Source organism: Hemiscyllium ocellatum, assembly GCF_020745735.1.
Source record: "Hemiscyllium ocellatum isolate sHemOce1 chromosome 27 unlocalized genomic scaffold, sHemOce1.pat.X.cur. SUPER_27_unloc_6, whole genome shotgun sequence".
NCBI lineage: Eukaryota > Metazoa > Chordata > Chondrichthyes > Orectolobiformes > Hemiscylliidae > Hemiscyllium > Hemiscyllium ocellatum.
In genome coordinates this window covers 628,808-640,991 of record NW_026867515.1, presented here as the reverse complement: position 1 = coordinate 640,991, position 12,184 = coordinate 628,808, and the positions used below count along the sequence as shown (strand labels likewise).

At 50.4% G+C, this 12,184-nt stretch overlaps 1 protein-coding gene and 1 pseudogene across 1 annotated transcript in view; one reads left to right on the top strand and one right to left on the bottom strand.

Moving 5' to 3' along the window:
- The window catches only part of LOC132808475 (gastrula zinc finger protein XlCGF7.1-like), a 506,159-nt gene that overhangs the window by 407,224 nt on the left and 86,751 nt on the right, over positions 1-12,184 (top strand). The window lies entirely within an intron of this gene.
- Positions 1-12,184, bottom strand: part of LOC132808463 (zinc finger protein 208-like) — a 71,546-nt pseudogene that overhangs the window by 52,760 nt on the left and 6,602 nt on the right.

Below are 12,184 nucleotides of genomic sequence, written 5' to 3'. Positions count from 1 at the left end.
CTTCTGCTTCTTGTCCTTTCTCTTTCCACCAATTGCTCCTGTCCATTCTCTCTATCTTCCCACATTCTGCAGTCCCCCCTTTCGGTCTCTGCTCACACTCTGGACCGCGTGCTCTGTCCATCACCCACGTCAGCCCCTGTCCATTCCTCCAACCAGCCACAGTATCCCCAATCCATTCCACCCCCCCCCCACATCCACAGTATCCCTGTCCAATCCCCCCCCCTGCCCAGTCCCCCTCGCCATCCACAGCACCGGCTGTCCAACCCACACTGCCACCCATAGCACCCCCTGTCCATTCAACCCGCCAGCCACAAGTCCCCCATCCATTTCCTCTGCCACCCAGAGCACCCCCTGTCCATTCCCCCTGACAGCCTCAGTGCCCCCTGTCCATTCCCCACTGCACCCCCGTCCATTCCCCCATGGACTATAACCTGGTGTTGCGATTTTTAACCATATTCAGAAACATCTGAAAGCACATACTTTTTTTTTAAAAAAGAGCTGCTGAAATCTTTCTGAAACTTTCATTGAAGTCTACACAGTTAGGCTACAGCTCAGGACAAGTTATAAGGGGTGAATGGCCTATACTTAGTTGGAACCAATTTCACGAGACTATGTAGAAATAGAGTTGTAAAGCACGTACACGAAGACTTTCAGTCCAGGCTGACTAGATATCCTAATTTAATCTCGTGACCCATTTGTAAGCATTTGGCCCATATCCTTCTAAACCCTTCCTTTTCATATGCCCATCCAGGTGCCTTTTAAATGCTGTAATTGTACCAGCCTCCACCACTTCCTCCGGCAGCTCATTCCAAACACACACCACCCTCTGTGTGAAAGAGTTGCCCCTTAGCTCCCTCATAAATCTTTTCCCCCCATCCTAAATCTATACCCTCAAGTTCTGGACTCGCTCCCACTACCCTGGGGAAAAGGCATTAAAAAAGTTGAACAGCTAGACAGAATGCAAAAGAAATAAAATCTTAAGCCACAGGAAAAAATGTGATTCTATCCTTTTTTTTTCTGATTTGCATTTGGACGCTTAAAAACGTCAGTCATAACGGCATCTCCACAGAGCATACTGTGCATGCTTCTCGGTGTCAGTAAGGCACAACGCATATTTGCCGGTGTCAGCAAATCACTGCACATGCTTCTCGCTGTCTGCCGAAAAGGCGCGCGACCTACTTTTGACGAACCAATAGAATGCCAAGGAGGACCAGAAGAAGACCGGTCCTCCTGCCAATCAGAGCCCCCCATGTCTGAATGCGAAAGGTGCTCCATGAGTTTCTGAACCTGCTGCTGATTCTCTGCCTCTGAATGAAGATTCACCTTCATGCCGGACTTCAACTTCCCTCCTCTATCCAATTTCTGAGTGCGGCGCTCTCTTTTGCCACTGCCGTTTTCCATTTATTTTTAATGCTGGGCTCATGGGCCGTGGGTTTTACTCCCACAATCCAAAGATGTGCAGGTTGGGTGAATTGCCCAATTGGATGTGTAGGTTAGGTGCATTACTCAGGGGTAAATGTAGAGTAATAGGGGAATGGGTTGCTCTTCGGAGAGTTGGTTGGTCCGAAAGGCCTCTTCCCACACTGCAGGGATTCTATAAATTATTGACTTGTAGCAACTGAAAGGAAAGGGAGTGAATCCAGGCAGGTGTCGGACTCTGGAAAAGTTGGTCCAGATCTGTGTCTCAATTGGCAAAATAAACAGGCAGGAGGCTGGAAGAATATAGCAAGCCAGGCAGCATCAGGAAGTGGAGAAGTCGACGTTTCGGGTGTACCCCTTCAGGACGGGGCGTGGGTGTAGGGGGAGCTGCAGAACAAGGGGATGCTGGGGACAGGATAGTGTAGTGGGGATAGGTGAAGACAGGTAGAGGATAAGACCTGGTTGATCAATGGGAGGAAGGAATCTGGTTGGCAGGGAGGGGGAGGAGCTGGGACAGGAGTTGGGGGATGGGAAGGGAGGTTATTTGAAATTGGAGCACTCATGTCAGAAAGGGATGGTGACTGGAAAGTCCAGTCGGCCGCTACAGACCCGGCTGTGATGCTCAGCGAACCATTTCCCAAGTTTACACTTGGTCTCTCCAATGTGGAGAAGACCACAGTTGGCAAACACGTGGCAAGTGCAGTACCATCATATGAAGTGATAGCCTTTGCTGTGGGAAAAAAAAGCAGAAAGGTGTGTTGTTTAAATGGTGATGTATTGGGATGTGAAGAAAGTGAGAACTGGAGATCAGAGTCGGAAAGTCTGGCAAAGAAAGCACAGCAGGTCAAGCAGCATCCGAGCAGTAGGACAGTCAAAGTTTCAGGTATGAGCCCTTCATCAGGAATGATGCGTGGATGTTCAGAGGGGCATCAGCGTCCTTCTGTGCCAGTTGTCAGACAGGTGCAGCAGGCAATGAGCAAGGCAAATGGTGTATTAGCAAGAGGAATGGAGTTCAGAAATAGGGATGTCATCCTGCAGTTAGGGGGTCATTGAATAAATTCAAGGTTGAGTTAATCTGATTTTTGAACAAGAAAGAAGTGGATGTTTATGGAGGAAGGCAAGAAAATGGTTTTAAGCCCAGTTTAGAACAGTTCCAGAGTCAGTCAACACAGAAACAGACCCTTCAGTCCAACTAAACCGTGCTGACTGTGTTCACAAACTAAACTAGTCCCACCTGTGTGTATTTGGCCCATATCCCTCTGAACCTTTCCTATTCACGTACTTATCCAAATGTCTTTTAAACCTTGTTACTGTACCTACATCCACCACCGTGTCTGGACATTGATTCCACACACAAACTACTCTCAAAAAAAAGGCGCTATTCCAGTCTTTTGAAAATCTTTCTCCACTCACCTTCCTCATTTGCTCCCTAATCTTGAAACCCCCATCCTAGGGAAAGGACACCTGCGGTTCACCTCATCTACCCTCCTCATGATTTTATGAACCTCTTTTAAGGTCACCTGTCAACCTCATGTGTTCCAGTGAAAAAGTCCCTGCCTATTCACCCAGCTGTAGGTATATTCATATCCAGTTATGAATTGTTCAATGCTGGTGCAGACTTGAAAGACCGAATGGCCTGGTCTTGCTCCCAACTCTCTCACTCTGTGTCCAGAAGAGCAAGAGGCCCTAAGTCAGAGGAGCAGAAATTAGGCCATTCAGCCCATCAGATCTAATCACCCCATTCAATTTTGGCTGCTAGATTTCTCAACCCCATTCTCCCCGTAACCCTCGATCCCCTTGATACTCAAGAACCCAACTGTCTCAGTTTTAAATATCCCCAGTGACCTGGCCTCCACAGCCTTCTATGGAAATAGATTCCACAGATTCACCGCTCTCTGGCTGAAGAAGTTTCTCCTTTCTAAAAGGTTTTCCCTTCACTCTAAGGCTGTGCCCTCTGGTCTGAGTCTGTCCTACCAATGGAAACATCTTTGCAATGTCCACTCTGTCCAGGCTGTTCAGGATTATATATGTTTCAATTAGATCCTCCCCCGAGTGTGGCCCTATTAATCAGCATGAACCAGATCCTTCAGGATGAGGTACAGCAGGGATTAGAGTCAGCCAAGTGAGAATGGAGGGAGAGTGTGTGGGATGGAGACTTTCAGCTTCTAGGGAATGAGAGAAAAGTGAGTTTGCTATAAATTAGAATTGATCGAATGGGCCAAAATGTGGTAGATGGAATTTAATTTTGAGAAAAGTGAGTTGTTGCATTTTGGTCAAGCAATCCAGGCAGGACTGACACCGTTAAGGGGAGTGTTGCAAAACAAAGAGACCTTGGAGTGCAGGCTCCATAGTTGCAAATGTGTTGCTGGTCAAAGCACAGCAGGTTAGGCAGCATCTCAGGAATAGAGAATTCGACGTTTCGAGCATAAGCCCTTCATCAGGAATAAGAGAGAGAGAGCCAAGCAGGCTGAGATAAAAGGTAGGGAGGAGGGACTAGGGGGAGGGGCGATGGAGGTGGGATAGGTGGAAGGAGGTCAAGGTGAGGGTGATAGGCCGGAGTGGGGTGGGGGCGGAGAGGTCAGGAAGAGGATTGCAGGTTAGGAGGGCGGTGCTGAGTTGAGGGAACCGACTGAGACAAGGTGGGGGGAGGGGAAATGAGGAAGCTGGAGAAATCTGAATTCATACCTTGTGGTTGGAGGGTTCCCAGGCGGAAGATGAGGCGCTCCTCCTCCAGCCGTCGTGTAGTTGTGTTCTGCCGGTGGAGGAGTCCAAGGACCTGCATGTCCTCGGTGGAGTGGGAGGGGGAGTTAAAGTGTTGAGCCACGGGGTGATTGGGTTGGTTGGTTCGGGCGGCCCAGAGGTGTTCTCTGAAGCGTTCCGCAAGTAAGCGGCCTGTCTCACCAATATAGAGGAGGCCACATCGGGTGCAGCGGATGCAATAGATGATGTGTGTGGAGGTACAGGTGAACTTGTGGCGGATATGGAAGGATCCCTTGGGGCCTTGGAGGGAAGTGAGTGTGTAGGTGTGGGTGCAAGTTTTACATTTCCTGCGGTTGCAGGGGAAGGTGCCGGGGGTGGAGGTTGGGTTGGTGGGGGGTGTGGATCTGACAAGGGAGTCACGAAGGGAGTGGTCCTTGCGGAACGCTGATAGGGGAGGGGAGGGAAATATATCCTTGGTGGTGGGGTCCGTTTGGAGGTGGCGGAAATGGCGGCGGATGATACGTTGTATGCGCAGGTTGGTGGGGTGGTAGGTGAGAACCAGTGGGGTTCTGTCTTGGTGGCGGTTGGAGGAGCGGGCTCAAGGGCGGAGGAGCGGGAAGTGGAGGAGATGCGGTGGAGGGCATCGTCGATCACGTCTGGGGGGAATCTGCGGTCCTTGAAGAAGGAGGCCATCTGGGCTGTGCGGTGTTGGAATTGGTTCTCCTGGGAGCAGATGCGGCGGAGACGAAGGAATTGGGAATATGGGATGGCGTTTTTACAGGGGGCAGGGTGGGAGGAGGTGTAGTCCAGGTAGCTGTGGGAGTCAGTCGGTTTATAATAGATGTCTGTGTTGAGTCGGTCGCCCGAGATAGAAATGGAAAGGTCTAGGAAGGGGAGGGAGGAGTCTGAGACAGTCCAGGTGAATTTCAGGTCGGGATGGAAGGTGTTAGTAAAGTTGATGAACTGTTCAACCTCCTCGTGGGAGCACGAGGCAGCGCCGATACAGTCATCGATGTAGCGGAGGAAAAGGTGGGGGGTGGTGCCAGTGTAGTTGCGGAAGATGGACTGTTCCACATATCCTACGAAGAGGCAGGCATAGCTGGGGCCCATGCGGGTGCCCATGGCAACTCCTTTAGTTTGGAGGAAGTGGGAGGATTGAAAAGAGAAGTTATTCAGGGTGAGGACCAGTTCAGTCAGTCGAAGGAGGGTGTCAGTGGAAGGGTACTGGTTGGTGCGGCGGGAAAGGAAGAAGCGGAGGGCTTTGAGTCCTTCGTGATGGGGGATGGAGGTGTACAGGGACTGGACGTCCATAGTGAAAATAAGGCGTTGGGGACCGGGGAAGCGAAAATCCTGGAGGAGGTGGAGGGCGTGGGTGGTGTCCCGAACGTAGGTGGGGAGTTCTTGGACTAAAGGGGACAGGACCGTGTCGAGGTATTGGGAGATGAGTTCGGTGGGGCAGGAGCAGGCTGAGACAATGGGTCGGCCGGGGCAGGCAGGTTTGTGGATTTTGGGCAGGAGGTAGAAACGGGCGGTGCGGGGTTGTGGGACTATGAGGTTGGAGATCCCCTGAGGTGATGAGGTCCTGGATGGTCTGGGAGATGATGGTTTGGTGGTGGGAGGTGGGGTCGTGGTCAAGGGGGCGATAAGAGGAGGCGTCCGCGAGCTGGCGTTTGGCTTCAGCGGTGTACAGGTCAGTGCGCCAAACTACCACCGCGCCTCCCTTGTCTGCGGGTTTGATGGTGAGGTTGGGATTGGAGCGGAGGGAGTGGAGGGCTGCACGTTCTGAGGGTGAGAGGTTGGAGTGGGTGAGAGGGGTGGACAGGTTGAGTCGGTTGATGTCACGGCGGCAGTTGGCTATAAAGAGGTCGAGGGCGGGTAGGAGGCCAGCACGGGGTGTCCAGGTGGATGGAGTGTGTTGGAGGCGGGAGAAGGGGTCGTCAGAGGGTGGACGGGAGTCTTGGTTGTGAAAGTAGGCACGGAGGCGAAGGCGGCGGAAGAATTGTTCAATATCTCGCCGCGTGTTGAACTCATTAATCCGAGGGCGTAGGGGAATGAAGGTGAGGCCCCTGCTGAGGACTGATCTTTCATCCTCAGAGAGGGGGAGATCTGGAGGGATGGTGAAAATCCGGCAAGGCTGGGAGCTAGGACCTGGAGCTGGGGCTGGAGCTGGAGCTGGGGGCGGGGTTAGAGATCGAAGTAGGGGCGGAGTTAGACGTGGTGACGTTGCTCGACGTGGGGGCGAGGTCATGCGTCGTGACGGAAATAAGCGTGGGGGCGGGGTTACATGAAGCGACGGGAGACGGCGTGGGGGCGGGGTTATGCGTAGTGACGAAAGACGGCGTGGGGGCGGGGAGACCTGAGGATTTGTGCTCCTGCAGGTGAGTGATGTCAGTGGGGGCGGAAGTGGCTGCGCCGACGGCAACCGGAGGGGCGGAAATGGTTGCGGCGACGGAGGAGTGGTGGTCATTCCCGGTGGCCGCGTGGGTCGCGGGTCCGTCGGCGATCGTGGAAGCGGTTGTGTGTGTGGTGGTCACCGGGGCAGTTGTTGGGGCGGCGATCGCGGGGGCTCCGAGGTCGGTGGGGGCGGAAGTGACGTCACGGTCGGCGGCGGCCTTTGGTGCCGCGGGCGCTGTGGAGGCCACATGTGTAATGGCGTCCGACAGGCCTGTGGAAGATTCTGGAATAGTTGAGGGGCCACGAGTGTGGGGGTAAGTACATGAAACAGTGAACCAGGCATTTGGTAGGATGGCCTTTATTGGTCAGAGCATTAAGTAGATGAGTTGGGAGGTCATGTTGTGGCTGTCCAGGATGTTGGTTAAGCCAATTTTGGAATACTACATTCAGTTCTGATCTCCCTACTGTGGAGTCAGACTGACATTTTCCTTACAGAAAAGCTCTACATTTAAATGACATTTTTGAGAAGGTAATTTATAGATTAGGATGTAGAGGTTAGGGTGGATTGGCTGTGCTAATTATTGACTTCCATCAACCTATTCCATCCGGAGAAATTTCCTCTCTGCAAAGTGTGGTTCACATTGGCAAATTCAATCTTCCTCCGGTCCTCAGGAACACACTATAATGCGTAATGTTCTCAATGTCTATTTAACGTTCAGTGGGGAAACTACTTTCAGTCCAACAGTTAGACAGAATTCCTCCGAAATGTCTTTGGCAAATGCACTGCTCCCACGAGAGCTCGTGGGCCCACAGTTCAAATGCTTTTAACAGCTTTTTTTTTCTAATTTCCCTGCCTTCCCAGGATACAGAATTTCTCCCACCAGAAATTGTTTGCCCTGAAAAAAATCCAGCAAGAACATGATTATGGAGCTCTCAGTAAAAATGCTTCATATGGGTCACCCAAGGTTAGAAATGGAAGAACATCACTGTTCAAAGCTACTGTTCGTTTGCCCTTTCAAAATTCCTTGAATTTAAAGTGTTCCATTATAGCATTTAATTATGATCCATTAAAAGCAGTATCCAGTCTCATCTGCTGAAAATGTGTTGCTGGTTAAAGCGCAGCAGGTCAGGCAGCATCCAAGGAACAGGAAATTCGACGTTTCGGGCACAAGCCCTTCTTCCTGTTCCTTTGATGCTTCCTGACCTTCTGCGCTTTAACCAGCAACACATTTTCAGCTCTGATCTCCAGCATCTGCAGACCTCACTTTTTACTCCTCGTCTCATCTGAGTGAGAAACTGACTCAAAAAGCGAAATAACTTTTCTGTCTGCTCTTTAGATGTGACATCCTCTCCCTCTCTCTGTTGATGCAACAGGGTTACCAGAGCTGGAGTTATCACTCTCGGAATACAATTGCTGATCGACAATTTACTTCAACTGCTTAACATAAGGATTTAAAAGCTGCTAGCCTGATCTCGCACAAAGCACAAAAAACAAACTGTTCACCTGTGCCTGTGCAGAGGAGAAATAGATCACAAAATAAGAACTGTTACCAGTCCCACAACTGTTACCAAAGTCCCAGCCTCTCCTTATAACTCAAACCCTCCAGTCTTGGCAACATCCTGGTAAATCTTTACTGAACCCTCTCGAATAGAATTCTCACATTCTGCACTCCTGAAACATTTACAATTTCTAACGATACTGGCTGCTCATTCACTGATCCAACTGATAAGCGACATTGGAAGCTTAGTGCAGGAGGCTGAAAGAAATGAGTAGCTTTAAAACACAAACCACTCGGAGCTCAAAGCCTTCAATGAGAGTCTGAGCTCAGCGTTAAGTTCACTTCACCTTTATTGTGACCCAACTTTTGTGAAAGCTTCAAATCCCCCTCAGCAAAAAGGCAGAGAAAAAGTAGCTGCTTTTTAAACAGCTCAAGGTCAAGGCACACCCACTCACGCCTATACCCCCACCCAACCTCACTGTCTTTACTATTGGTCAGCACAGAGATGTCCCTTTCTAATTGGATCTTGGTACAGCCGTAACCCGGAGGAAGTATTGCCTCACTCAGCAATTTCAACCCATACCCTGTATAGAGCCATCTGCCGCGGCGGGATTCAAACCCGGGAGCCCCTGGAACTGGGTTGATAGTCCAATCGATAATGGCACTCAGCCGTCGCTCCTTCAATCCCCCTGCGATGGTACATGAACTCGCTGGTGCCTCCGGAGGTGGGAGGAGCGGGTGAAGGCCTTCCCACACTCGGGGCAGGGGAATGGCCTCTCGCCAGTGTGGACCCGCTGGTGGGTCAGCCTGTCGGAAGAATTGCTGAAGGCCTTCCCGCACGTGGGACAGCTGAAGGGTCTTTCCCCTGTGTGGACCCGCCAGTGAGTCAGCAGGGTGGAGGAATTGCTGAAAGTCTTCCCGCACTCAGTGCAGCTGAAGGGCCTCTCCCCAGTGTGGACCCGCTGGTGCCTGAGCAGGGCGGAGGAATTGCTGAAGGCTTTCCTGCACTCGGGGCAGTTGAAGGGTCTCTCCCCTGTGTGGACGCGCTGGTGCCTCAGCAGAGAGGAGGAATTGCTGAAGGCCTTCCTGCACTCTGGGCAGCTGAAGGGCCTCTCCCCCGTGTGGACCCACTGGTGGTTTATCAGTCCAGAGACCTGGGTAAAGGCCTTCCCGCACTCAGGGCAGCTGTACGGCCTCTCCCCAGTGTGGATCCGCTGGTGGGTCAGCAGGGTGGAGGAATGTCTGAAGGCCTTCCCACAGACAGGGCAGGTGAACGGCTTCTGCCTGGTGTGACTACGCTGGTGAATCTCCAGGGAAGATGGGAAAGGGAAGCCTTTCCCGCAGTCACCACACTTCCACGGTTTCTCCAAGAGGTGGGATTCCTCGGGTTTCTCCATGGCCAAAGTTTGGAGCCACTCCCTGCTGTGAATTCCTCTTTCCAGGCCGTATAGCTGTTTTAGGCTCCACACTCAGTGCACTGCAATGGTAGGGTCTGTCATACAGTCCCACTGATGCTGAAAACGTACTGAAACAGGAACCAAAAAGCTTTGCTCCTTCTCACAGAATCATAGTTGAAAACCGTTGCGGTCCCGATGGATTGCGTGACCGTCAGACATTGACGTCAAAGTGAGGACTGCAGATACTGAAGAGTCATTATCGAAAAGTGTGGCGCTGGAAAAGCACAGCAGGTGAGTCAACGTTACGGACTTAAGCCCTTCATCTGTTGATTTTGAAACTTCCGTCCTCGGATTTTCAAATACAGTAGCGCCTCGACTTACGAACTTAACCCAAAAAGTTCGTGAACTGAATCAACTTTTCCCATTGTTTGGGAAGCGTAAGAATGGTTGGACGGCTGTTCACAGCGCACACGCCAAAGACGAACTGAATGAGATCATGCGGGGTCCGAGCGCTTTTGCGTTCAACAAGCGCGTAGCAAAGCAGAATAATGAAACCACGTGGTCGCACATGGGCTTTTTGCGTTTGTACCTTGAATTTTGTACGTACGTTGAAGCAAAGTTTTACGTACAATCCTGTTCGTAAACCGATTTGTACATGAACGTGGTCGTTCGTACGTCGAGGCGCTACTGTGCTCTGTAAAAAAAGATATGACAAAGGTCATCACTGTCGGTGCAGGGTAGAAATTCTGAACAAGCAATTCTATTTTCTGTGCAATATTCTTTTCTTTTGTTATTCCACAAAATTGAAAGCACCATCCCACTCTCTCTCCCCTCTGTCCTCACTCGGCCCTAACTAATTCTCCTGAAGGTGCTGATTCAGGATCTTACAGGGCAGAAAAGCAAAAACAGCAAGACTGCCATCTCTCTGAACTTTGAATACCTCCATCTGAAAAGCTAATATCTTTCACAACACTGGGATACTGCTGAGAGTGAGCAGGTCTGATTTTGGGAAGCAAAAAGAAAGTGTCAATTCAGGGTGAACCTGCCTCGCAGCCTCTTGAGGAAGAACCAGACACAAAGTGGTTAATGTCCCCGGGAAGGTGGGAGCAAAATGAGATGTCAAGGCATTAACATTGACGCCTGAGTCATAGAGATATATAGCACGGAAACAGACCCTTCTGTCCAACACAACTGTACTGACCAGATATCCTAAATTAATCTAGTCCCATTTGCTGGCATGTGTCATCCCCACCCCCTGTCCTGAGACCTTGAGCCTCCAAGCTGACCGTCAAAGGTTTGGTTCGTCCCTCCATTCTTTCCCAGTTGTCTTTGTAGATTTTGAAAACTTTCCCAATTCTCTGAGTATAGGATTTGGGAAGTTATGTTGTAGCTGTACAGGACATTGGTTAGGCCACATTTGGAATATTGTGTGCAATTCTGGTTTCCTTACTATCGGTAAGACGTTATGAAACTTGAAAGGGTTCAGAAAAATTTACAAGGATGTTGCCCGGGATGGAGGATTTGATCTATAGGGAGGCTAGGTCTGTTTTCCCTGGAGCGTTGGAGGCTAAGGCGTAACCTTATAGAGGTTTACAAAATCATGAAGGGCATGGATAAATAGCCGTGGTCTTTTCCCTGCGGTGGGGTGGTCAGGGTCCAGAACCAGAGGGCATAGGTTTAGGGTGAGAGGGGAAAGATACAAAAGAGATCTGAGGGGCAATGTTTTCACACAGAGGGTGGTACATGTTTGGAATGAGCTGCCAGAGGAAGTGGTGGAGGTTAGTACAATTGCAATATTTAAAAAGCATCTGGACTGGTAAATGAATGGGAAGGGTTTCGAGGGATACGGGCCATGTGCTGACTGGTGGGACCAGATTGGGTTGGGATGTCTGGGCGGCATGGATGAGTTGGACCAAAGGGTCTGTTTCCATGCTGTATATCTCTATGACTAGTTGGACTAAAGGCTCTTTCTGTGCTGTATGACTCTGGAACTGTTCTGTACTGGTCTTAAAACCATGTTCTTGCCTTCCCCCACAAACATCCACTTCTTTGTTCAAAAATCAGATAACTCAACCATGAATATATTCAATGACACGCTTAACTGTAGGAAGACACCCCAGTTGTGAATTCAATTCCACATCCAAATATATCTCCATTTAAACAATGCACCTCCTTTCTGTTTTTCTTTGCCACAGCCGAGGCTATAACTTCATATTGTGGTACTGCATTTGCCCTGTGTTTGCCGATTGTGGTCCTCTCTATATCGGGGAGAGCGAGCGTAAACTTGGGGAATGGTTCACTGAGCATCACAGCTGGGTCCACAGAGCCGACCAGACCTCCCAGTCACCATCCATAACAATTCCCCTTTCTGACATGACCATCTTTGGCCTCCTCCATTGCCACAACGAACCTAACTGCAAATTGGAGGGACCACACCTCATCTTCCAGGCAGCCTACAGCCCGAAGGACTCAACGTTGAGTTTTTCAATTTCAAAAAAACCTCTCTCCTTGTTCTCTGCCAGCAACCAGATCGTACCCTCTACCTGTCTTAACCTATCCCCGCTTCACTCCCACCCACTTTATCTGCAGCTTCTCCAGCCAGCCCCAGCCCCGAGGATGGGTTACACCCGAAACGTCGACTTCTCCACTTCCTGCCTATCTATTTTGCAAATTGAGACACAGACCTGGACCAGCATTTCCAGAGTCTGTCCCCTTCCGGATTCACTCTTTTCTTTAAGTTGCTGCAAGTCAACAACGAACCCCAGAATGAAAAAG